This window comes from Anopheles bellator, chromosome 2, assembly GCF_943735745.2.
Source record: "Anopheles bellator chromosome 2, idAnoBellAS_SP24_06.2, whole genome shotgun sequence".
In the NCBI taxonomy this organism is placed as follows: Eukaryota; Metazoa; Arthropoda; class Insecta; order Diptera; family Culicidae; genus Anopheles; species Anopheles bellator.
The window spans coordinates 56,030,456-56,041,720 of record NC_071286.1 but is presented as its reverse complement, the minus strand read 5'-3'; positions in this window follow the sequence as shown (position 1 = coordinate 56,041,720).

Below are 11,265 nucleotides of genomic sequence, written 5' to 3'. Positions count from 1 at the left end.
TCTTGGCCCCGGTCCCTTTCCACTTGTGGCGCTATAATTAGCGGCAAGCGGTTCTGACGCGATTGTGTTGGGGCGTGTGGAAGCCACGGACCACTGAACCCGTTCCGCGGCACCGAAAGCCGGTTGTGATTGTCGTTTTTAAATTGAGCATGATTTATCTTCCCCAATGAGGCCGCGGAAGTTGGCCAACACGAACGAGAGGCGAGCCGACCGCAGAGACCACATCGAGCTACCGTACGATCCGGTGTTTAATGGTGTTCGAAAGTGACACTACTCGACTTTGAACTTTCCGTTCGGTCGCCTGATAGAGTAACATTCTGTGGCCGGCTCCCAAGGGCCTCACCCAAAACCAGATTTCTTAATCCATCAGACTTCGCGTGAAACTTGCGTGTCGCCACTGTCGCCATCGACAAAACTGTCATATCTGGGGATTTGTCCAAGAATGTCTCATTTGAATTCTCGTCCCAAACCCGGGGCCGTGTCAAGTAACGGGGGGCTCGGACTTTATAGCATCGACGAGCAGTCAAAACAGTCGTAAGCTTATCGAGCCGGCCGCATGCCGCTTGTCGGTGTTTCTGCTTCTTCCCAGCCACAACTCTGGTATCGGCCACGGTAGGTTGCCGCCGACTCCTATGGTTTGGGCCGTAGGTCCTCGAAGGCGCGATGATGTTCCACTCTTGCCTTTCACAAATCACCTCTAACAAGCCATGTTGAGCACGGCACCTTCTCCACCGTGACCTTGCGTCTCGCCAGCTCGGGGAGCTCGGGATGGGATGGTACAGAATTAGCTTCCCAGGATGATGCGGTGCCGAGTTTCTGGAAATTCTTCTTCTGGCCACAACTACGGTGCGCTAGAACACGAAGGTAAGCAAAACAGGTCTATCTGGACCGGGCGGTCCAAAAGTTTGTCTTCCAAGCCAACGAAAAAGCCCAGACGAAGCGAAGTCAAGACGGACCAGAAAGTCCGGACCGAGTCCGTTTTGGGTACCAGCATGGTTTGGGAGAAGCTGGCCGCGTTTGTTTGATTATTTTTATTTTTGCTTCCCCACTGTCGGGTTCGGGTTCTTCGAGAAGTCGGAGCCCCAAGTTGCTGGGCCGCACAGAACACGCGGCGATAGCATCGTGGCGCGGTGCAATCGTTTGTTTTATCTTTCAAATGATTTTATGTTTGTTCCCAAAATTGGATAATATATGCCTTCGGTTCGGCGGACCGCTTCGCTCGTCGGACCGGAACGACACCCGCTGGGTGATCGAGCCGAAGCGATCGTTCCGCTTTCTGCCCTCCACCCGTCGGCGATCCCACCGAGTCCAGTTGTCCGGGCTTGGCGCAAACGCGAAGCGCGTCGGACTAACGAGATCAACATTCTGACAACGGTTGATTAAGTTGCTCTTGTCGATCGGCGGGAGGGAGTGGGAGTGGCGCGGCTCCGGGTTGTGGCCAGTTCGGCCGGTTTGGCAGCTACCGGATTCGGTGTTTCTTAAGTCGCCAGAATAAAGTCAAAATTTGCCAATTTTTCGCTTCTCGTTCGGCGAGGCGGTCCTTCAGCTGCTGCTGCGCGCAGGCGAGCAATCGAATGTTTATGCAAATTGAATTTTGAATCACTTCACCTTACGACCAGGGGGTTTGCCCGGGCCCCACACAGGCCACAGGAAGCGAAAGAAGTTCAAGCGTTCTTACGTTCCGTTCCCTGCTCTTTCCGGCGATAAGTTTTGAGTTCGCGCACCGGAGGGCGCAACCTCTTCCATCGGGAATTTTTCGCCTGGATTTAGTGTACGGTTTTTATTGCCATCACCTAGCGCCGCGCTTTGCAGCAAAGTTTAAGTGCAATGCTTGATTGCTGATGTCGAAACTTTTCCTCAACGAGAAAGTGCTTCAAGAAACTTTCAAATTTCTTGCCCAGGATTTCGGGGTGAGCAAAGAAAACATTATTGCATCGCTCCGCTCGGCACCTGATAAGCCGCTCGAGTGTAATGAAGTCTGGAGCAGCAAACTATTCGGATTCGGAGCTCGCGGCTGATCCGTTTGGGGCTGCGCCTGCCGGGTGAAGCTAATTACCGTGCGAACTGCTATCGATCGACTTCACGTACCGGAATTTATTGCATTTTAACGGTAACGGATTCGTCTTCGCCATGACTTTGGTGCATCCGCTTTCTGTGGTGCTAAGGAAACACAGGATTATCCATTTCGTAGTCATCCTTTTGGTTGTCGATTTTTTAGTTGAATGTTTGTCATTTTAGAACATGAATTACTACTACAAATGAGGGAACACTTTTCACTTGGCGGCTACCTGTTTATGCTGACAAGCCTGCAACTTTGCAGAATTCGAAAAATAACATTCGCCAAGTTTTGGTCCCGAAATATGCAAAAAAGCCATTGAAAATTGTCTTATCAGAATCGACTGTGGCCGTAGATCCTGAGGCGCTCATCTGACTTAACTTAACTTTTCTTGAGTTTTTTGTGTTGATAAAAAACCCTGTATAGCATTGATCGCACAGATATTCATAAACCTTATAAGTATATGTTTGGTTTCTCTAATATTGGTCTTATTAGGCTCTGCAGAATGGGAGAACATGAATTTTAACCGAAGGTTGTTTATCCATAGTGAGAAAAGCCTCCAGGATGCTGATTCGCCAACTACAGCAGTTCGTTCGCCAATCAATCATAGCATTATGCTGTCATTTACTAATCAGAGGTTCGTTAATTCATTAATTATAGATCGATCATCTGTACTATGGTTTGATCAACAGTTCGACAATTACGAAAATACTAAAAGAGCATAAAATCCACACATTTTTTCGTTTCGACAATGTTCTTGATGTTTGACTACAACGTATGCAACGCTGCGATCGTACTCAGCATTGGACCTAGTCTCGTGGGTCTGCTTTGGACTTGAATGCTTGAGAGGGTTGGTTCTCTCTTTGGCCTTAAACTGTGAAGGACATTTTTTAATTTCTTCAATGTCTGTCAATCAAAGGGTCCATAAGGCAGAGCGATGCAGTCAGGTCTTTCACAAATACTAAAGTTAATACTCTGTCATAGTTCGAATTGAGGTATCCTACTTTGGGATCGTATATCAGATGAGATGATTTGTGCATAGAAATGTTATTCAAATAAAAAAGGAAAATATTTTTTTTATGGTCCGAATTAATATTAAATGTTTCAATTTGGAACTTAAGGTCCTAGAGTGTTCGGAAAATAGTCGGGAAATAAATCGTTATTCATTGTTGTGCACACTAATTGAATGTCCGCGATCGCAACAACTTCGCAAACACTGTCATGTACCAAATTAAGTCCAACTAATGCATTCGCCGCGCCGGTGAAAATGCAAATAATGCTCAATCAAACCAAGCGCCACCAATGTCACACAAAGTGCAATTATCGGATTCGCTAAATTGTTCCGATGCTCTAATTTTTCCTACAAATCCAACCTCATTAGTAGCGATGCTGGGTGTTGTGCTGTTAATTAAAACCGACCCAAAACCGGTGGCTCGGGCCGGGTCATATTTTTTGTTGCTCCTTAGTGCGTTTTGCGGCCAGCACCGCGGCGGCGGTGGTGGCGCAGTGAGTGTTGTTTGCAAATTTGCTAAACATAAATAGCGCATATTTTCCGCTTAATTAAATTCGATTACACGCCACTTGCCGGGAGTGTTGTTTGCAGCATGACGCCTAAAAACGGACGCTGTCACCGGCGCTGGCGCTTGTCGTACAATGTTAATGCTCCTGTAATCCTCGCCACAATGACACACAAGTGGTTGTGACGATGCCATGTGTGGTGGCTCTGTACCGTTTGCGATGATCGTCCGCGGCTTTTTGACCAGAGCCAAACCAGCGACCAGCAGCAAGTAAACAGCGAATCAATTGAACTGTAGTCACCATGTCAACATGGCCGTATGAGTTAGAAGCATAGCAAAAACAGGTGACCACCATTTCGGGCAATCAATCGTCCGTTTTTTAATCACCTCTTCCTGCAGCATTGATGCGTTCTTGTTGTAGTCTAAAGGCTTCGAAAAAATGGCCAGCCCTGTAGCTAACCTGGCACAGCAATGGGTCGATTTCATCGGTACGTGTCCTATTTAAACATACACTGTGTTGCATTTTAAAATGGAAGAGCAATATTCAAATTTATTTATAGTAATGAAAATAAAGTAATTTGTAAGACGTTCCCCTTAAAGATCATTCCTGACAATTTGTTGTAAAAATCGCTCAAGGAAAAAAAAGTGCCTTCACTTCGTTTGATAACAAATCACCCGATAGAAGGTTCCGCACGCTCAGGTAAAAATGGTGCCGGCACTGTGCTAAACTACTGTCCGATGTTTTACTTTATGTTACCGGTTGGAAATCGATGCCCGAAAGTGCCACAATTTCTGGAATGCGCCAGGACGACGGCTATCGGGTTCGTCGAACGATTTCCATCCACGACTTTCCACCGGTGCTATCATGTTGGGTAAATGTTTGTTCATTACTTGTTCGTGTTTGAGCGGAGTCGTTGGTGCTTTCCCGAGCGTAGCGGCCACAACCTGGAAAAAAACCCCAGTCCAGTCCTCTCACTAGGTTTGGTTTTGGGAATGCGGATTCCACGGGTTTTGCGAATGATTCCCCTGATGGTGGCACAGTGGCACACTGCACTCCAGGACCTCGGGAGCTCGGCCAGAACTTTGGGCCAACGCTTTGGTCACCTTCGCGCCTCTACGTCGCCATCGGTCTGATGGTCTGATTGCTGAAGATGGTGGTGGCCCCGTAGTAGACGGGGCGAGGGAACGGTACCGGTGATCCTAACAAATTTAGCATCATTTCGTGAATTTCCAACTGCGGCGGCTGCTGGAGTGAAACCAACGCGACCATAGTTTTCGGTTTTTCGGCGGCGGTCGCCAGGAGTCGGTCGCCGAGTGGATAGGTTTGTAGAAGTGAATGAGAATTGCTCGAGCGAATCCACCATAGCAAAAGTCACAATAAAGTCGTTTACATTAATTTACAGATTTAGCAATGATCGCTTATGTAATAAATAGTATGGAATTTTTATTCATGAATCTTACTATCAATAGTTAACAGTCCTAAGCATTTATTAACAGTATCTGTTGGCCATTATCCAATCGTTGTGGTAGCGCATCTTGTCAGCTACCAACCAGTTATGCTCTCCTTAACATTAACGAGCTTCCAGCAACGTTCCAATCCCGGCTATCTCGGCGGATCGTTGCACATCCCTGGGACATTGCAGCAGAGCTCGTGGTTTGATTGCACCACCCGGAGTTTCCAACTGTTGGTGCCAGCGAGACCCACAAACACCGCCTCCCTCCAAAACCCGCCGGTGTCATCTGGTCCCGGTTTGCGTGGCTTATGTTGCCGTTGAAACTGAGGCGCCGCCGTAAATTGAAAGTTCCAGCTCCGTCCGCCAGCACCATTCACGCTTTCTGGTGCATTTTCCGGCCAACGTGCCAAGGACGAACACGCTTTGCCGGCGACCCACACAGCTGGCGGGACACCGATCAACCGATGGCGAATAAAGCCCCGGAAAACAACACGGACCCGGACCCGATCTCGGTACGCGGTACGGGTACGGGAAGGATGAAAAACGGCGAATAATTTGATAAGTGTCACCGAGTGGCAATATTTTTTGGTCGTTGCCGTCGTTGGTGGCGATTTTTTCTTTCGCCGTGGAGGGCACCACGCAAACACATAAAAATCGGCCACCACTCGAAGCGTAGTTTTTGTCGATGCAAATGGAGGATGCTGATCGTTGTAACGAATACATTTACATAATGGAATTATGAATGACAAATTTTGAGTGTCGTCGGTATTTGCTGGAGAGAGTAGTGATTCGATCGCAAAGCTTGAGATGCCGAGGCGATATACTAGCTTGAGATGCCTCATACTAGCGATTTTAGAAGACTTTCCCCTTCGAAGAAACAAAACTTCTTCACATTTGAATAGACTGCAAACAGGTATTTTATTGGCTAAATCATCGTACACTGGAACAGGGCCAAATTATCACTCAAAATATTCCAACAAAGTCGGTAAGATCTCGGGGTGCCAATCGATGATATCCAATTCGATGATCGATGATTCAATTTTTACTGACATTATGAAATCGAAAAATTCAATGTTAACTGTTTACAAAAGGACCCATATCGCAAACACTAATTAGTACTGTGAGGTATAATTTGACACATATGTTGATGATAGTGATGCCAACATAGAAATAAAAACACTTGTCCCTATCGGAATCACAAATAAGTTCAAAACCAAAATTGTCCTTACTTTTTGCCCACAGCCTTATAAACCTTGATAGCGTCCAGTCCCATAATAATTATCTTTTTAAATTTAATAGATTTTGTACGTAAAATCAAGAAGCCAGTTGTCAAAATGTAAAAATGGTATTAAATATTCATAATTCAATCAACGGCAGGATGGATATTTTGTTCGTCCATCCAACATTAGGACTTCCAACGCAATCCGATTTTCTCGTGCTTCCTTCATATTTTTTATGTTTCCTAAATCATTTCGCGCACCAACGCGTATAAATTAATAAAGCTATGGAGGAAAGGAACACCCCAAAACAGGCTGCATCGTGGCCCTCCCGTTGCTGTGACGGTTCAAATTTCCTGACAAGTGTTGGTGGCTATGGAACCGCTTACAAAATACCACACATCGACGGCAAACGCCACCCGTCGGCATCGCTACAAATTGCATTTGACCGCGGGATATGTCTCCCATCGAGCGACCGTCCCCCGAAGTGTTGTTTTTGCAGGCCATCTGATGCTGATCAATCAAAATGATGTCACCTTCGTTCGTGGCAAATCGGGGAGACACTGCTCGAAGGCTGTATAATATAGGTCCTCCGGAGTATCGAATTGCAGTGACGCAGGGCGTGAAGTCTCTAAGGCGCAATGGCTAGCATCTGTGGAAAAGGAGGACCATCGACCAGGCCGAGTCGGGTTGGATTTATATTTATTAACTGGAGAGAGTTTTTTTGTCCTTTCCCCCCCGTCGTTGTAACTGACTTTTCGACGACTTTTTGGGCCTGTCCAGTGTAGAACCCCTTCTTCTTGCGCCTCGGCTGCGGCTGCGGGTGCCTTCGGGCGGGAGTGAAGATAAATGGTTGAGAAAATAAAAATTAATTTTCCCCACGTTTGCTACACCCGAGTAGAGGTAGGACCTCCATGGGGATTCCAGCTTGGGTGCTCTAGACCTGCAATGGGACCTGGCCGTTGGTTTTTGTCGCACGCAACGAGCTTGGAATTTATGTTTCCGATAGCGATCGCGGAGGCGACACAGACATCCTCATCTCCTGGTGGAAGCAACCTTCGACGTTCTCGATCCGCCGGCCGGAGATATGATCTCATGCGTGGATGCCGTTTGGTGAGTCCACCGTAGATAAGTTAGCCCGTTTCATAGCCTATCGGCAGGCCAGGGGCACCTAAACGCCGTGGATGGCAACCGAAAGATGAGATTATGATAGTTCGAAGCGAGCTACAAATTGTTCGGATAAGTTTTGGAGAGCACCGCTTGGGAAACCCCGTTGGTGGCCGGAGCTTGGCGCGTGAACAGCCGTACACAGCCCGGGCGCTCTACCAACTCGTTTTTGGCGCAGCATGCATTTCCCGGACGACGCCGGACGAAGCCCGAAATCGATCGAATGATTTGTTTTAATTGCCGTATGTCTCGTCTTTTTATCTGGGTATGTCCTCCTGCGAGGCGTATTGATTTTCAATTTCAGTTCATCACTTCGCGTTAGCTGCGCTTCGTTTGCGTATGCTGCGCAAAGTTATTAATCTTCCAACCAAATCGTGTGTGGTGCTCTCGGGATGTGGCGAGAGCCTTGATTGAGGGCCTGGGATGGTTGGCATCGTCGGAGCCGTATAGGGACTGTCGCGGTGGAGAATTTATCGATCGATCAAAACAAACCCCATTTCTTCATCCATCAATCGTTTTCATGGTTTTCAAAGCACTGTGTGTCGATTTATCTTCTTTATTATGACGGTTTTTATGCCGAATGCCACACGGAGCAATATGCGACTTACAGTTGTGATTTGTTTGTGTTGCGCAAACTAGTGAATGCAGGCAAACGTTAGACTAGTTCAGGAACATTCATCGTTTATCTTAAGTTAATTGCGCAGCGTTCTGAATGCAATCTATCAAATGCTCACAAATTGGAAGCACATTTTCCGTTGCCTTCAAACTGTTCAAATTTCCAGTTTACATTCTGTTCAGAAAATTCTTTCTTTTGATAAATGTCTCCAAAAGTTTGCTACCGATTCCGTCATAATTGAATTCCGTTCCGCAGCTCGCACAGTTTATCATTTTTTGTCCGCAAAGGAGACGCATAAGGAAAAAACAGGAACTCACACAGAGATCTCCGAATGAAAAACGAACAATCTGGCAGGGAAAAAATATGGAAACGTGACGAAGTTAAGTGATACAAGAGCTAAATTAATGTTTGCGTTAATTGCGCCAAACAAAGAGAGAGAGATAGAGGACCCAACATCGAGAGCCTTCAGTCGGGGGCCAAAAAGGAAAAGAAAAACGCAGTGAAAACATCGTCGTATTTATGAATGAAGCCCCATCAGTATGCGTCTCTCGAGCGGGGAAACTGTCTGTTGAGCTGCCAGCTGTAAATAATGTGCATCTGCATGCAACGTGGACAAAAGAACGGGAGAAAAGGAAGTGAGAAAGGCTTGGAAAAGAACAACTAAGAAAGGCGACATCATTTGCGTCTTAATCTTTTTTGCTCCATAAGTGCATCCCCGAAACATCGGGAGACATTTTGGAAAATGGTCGTTTTAGCTCAACTGTTTTTCCTAATTATGATTTTACTGTATTTCTTTAGTTGTCCCATCGAATAATTGTTGAACATTAAATAAAGCTGTTGACAAGAGAATACGTAAGGGGAAAAACAAAAATAAAAACAAGTAATGTATTATTTATTAAAATTTTATGATGTTTTTGAATCCAAGTTGATGTTCGCGAAGTCATATGAAGGAATAACTGATGTGGGTAAAAAACAATAGGAATTAGATTTTACCTCAAAAAATCATCATTTGTTCTCTTAAACCTACATCATCACCCTGTAAAGTAATCCCTGAATGTAACACCTATGCCTACATTGCTTCCAATTTTCACAATAGTCCGAAAAGTTCTTTTTATGAATAACCTTCAACACATTCTGCATTCTGGCTGTTAATTCGACTGTCGGCTTCAAGCGGTGTCCACGGAACGGTCTCTTGAGTTCAGCGAATGGCCAGAAGTCACATGGTGCTAAGTCGCGTCAGCAATAAGATGGTTGCGGTTCAAGTTTGTGGCGAAATAATCACAGAAACGTGATGCCAAAACCAAAAATTGCCTCTCTGAACTCTCTGCAGTTAACAAAATCACCTCCTTCTTCAACCATTTCATTTCATCTGACATTTTTACTTACACTTTCGCTTTCAAATTAGAAAAGTAAATGGAAATTTATATGTTTACCCGGCACGCGGCCCGAAAGGGTCCGCACGGACGACGCTGGCTTGAAGGGAAAAACGCCCCCCGGTTGAATGATGGCAGCTTTTTAATGTGATAATTAAATTAACTCTCCCGAACAGATCGCGGCAGCCGCGGCAGATGACGGATTAAGCGGCCAGTCGCTAAGCCGTGGCATTAATGTCCTTAAATTTATCATGCCCGGCATCGGTGGCAATCGCTGCGGTTCACCGTTCACCGTTGTTTCTGTTTTTAATCGGCCCATCGACCCGCGGTGCGCTGCCCCCTGCTGGCAGGGAAACGAAATAAATCTTGTCACCTCCGAAGCAATCCGTTTCGCTGGCCACCCCAGAGTGGCCCCTCGACGGCCCTTCGCAACCCTTTGCCATTCGCGGTGGGTGGTTGGGAGGGAAAACTTTTTTCCACTGTTTGGTCCTCTCGATGGGCTGGCAGGAAAATAAAGAAGGGAAGAACTGGTGTGAAGTGTAAAACCGGCGGGCACAGAATTTGAATTCAATTTTCCCTTCACTCGAGGGTTGCGCTGTCGGTTTGACGGCCTTCTTGAGCAGTGTGGCCACCATCGAGCAGATGGCTACCACGGGTTGGAAATCAAAGAGGAAAATATGCTCGGCTGCGACGGAGACAAGCAGCGCAAGCGGTGAAGCCGAGGGTCAAATGGAGTACTGTTGAAACGGCTACGCAAGTGGATACGGAGCCTGCGTTCGACATGCCACGTTGGGATTGCGAGGAATCTTATCAAATATTCATGAAGTAATTGTCGTCTGGATTCACGACGTGCTTCTCGTAGCTATATCACGCTTCCGGTGAATAGTGGGTTTGCCGGAGACGGCGCTCTGGAAGCTGAGAGACAGCGGGCAGAAAACTTCACGCTTAAGGGACTGGTGTTGAAGATCTTTTTATCGGGAACTGGCTACTGGACTGGCTCACTATTTAAATCTGTATTTCGCGACTTTGGATGTTTAAACGATGTTGTAAGCCAGTATTTCGTAGCAGTTTTTGTGTACTACGAATTAGTGATCATTATTTTCGAAGTGGCCCAGATTTTTTTGCTTTTGTAGAAGTCATAGATTAAAGCAAATAATGTTTACACATTACCATTTCCATTGATTTTATGGGTAGATCGATTGGTTCGGTTATTTTGATATTTAGACAAATGATCAATTTATAGGTGGGTTGAAAATTTAATTGTTATCATAGTCTAAGTCTTAAAACAATATAATAAAAATTAAAATTATCTCGTGAAATAAACAACTATCCTTTTCGTAGCTGAAGACAGCAGGTTCCACAATGTTGTTTGAGGAAAAAAGTGGTAGAGATAGATACAAGTTTTTGGGGCCGTTTTCGGATTTGGTGGATAGAAATCAATTTACAATATTGCTACACCTGTTTAAATGATGTTAAATCTGTGAAATCTTAAATCAAAAAGCTCTGAGCTTTCAAAATAAAATGGAACTTCAAAAACAACAATAACTTCCAGTTCTTGGCCTTTAAAAGTCGATAGAGAAAATTCATTTTACTATCCTGCATTGTTTTTATTAAAATGTTAAAGAGGCGAAAGAATTGAGAACCTAGCCCCAAATTCATATCATCGCTTTTTATAATTGAGTGAATAACATCGGAGGACACATTTATAAAATGGAATAAATTGCAAACACAGAACAAGGAACTCTGTTAATTTACAGTTTTCTTTATTGGGCAAATTTCAATGCAAATCTTATAAGAAATTAACGCCGGTAGCAAGTTTAAAATCCTCATACAAACTTCATGCATAAATGAACGTACTGTTTTAT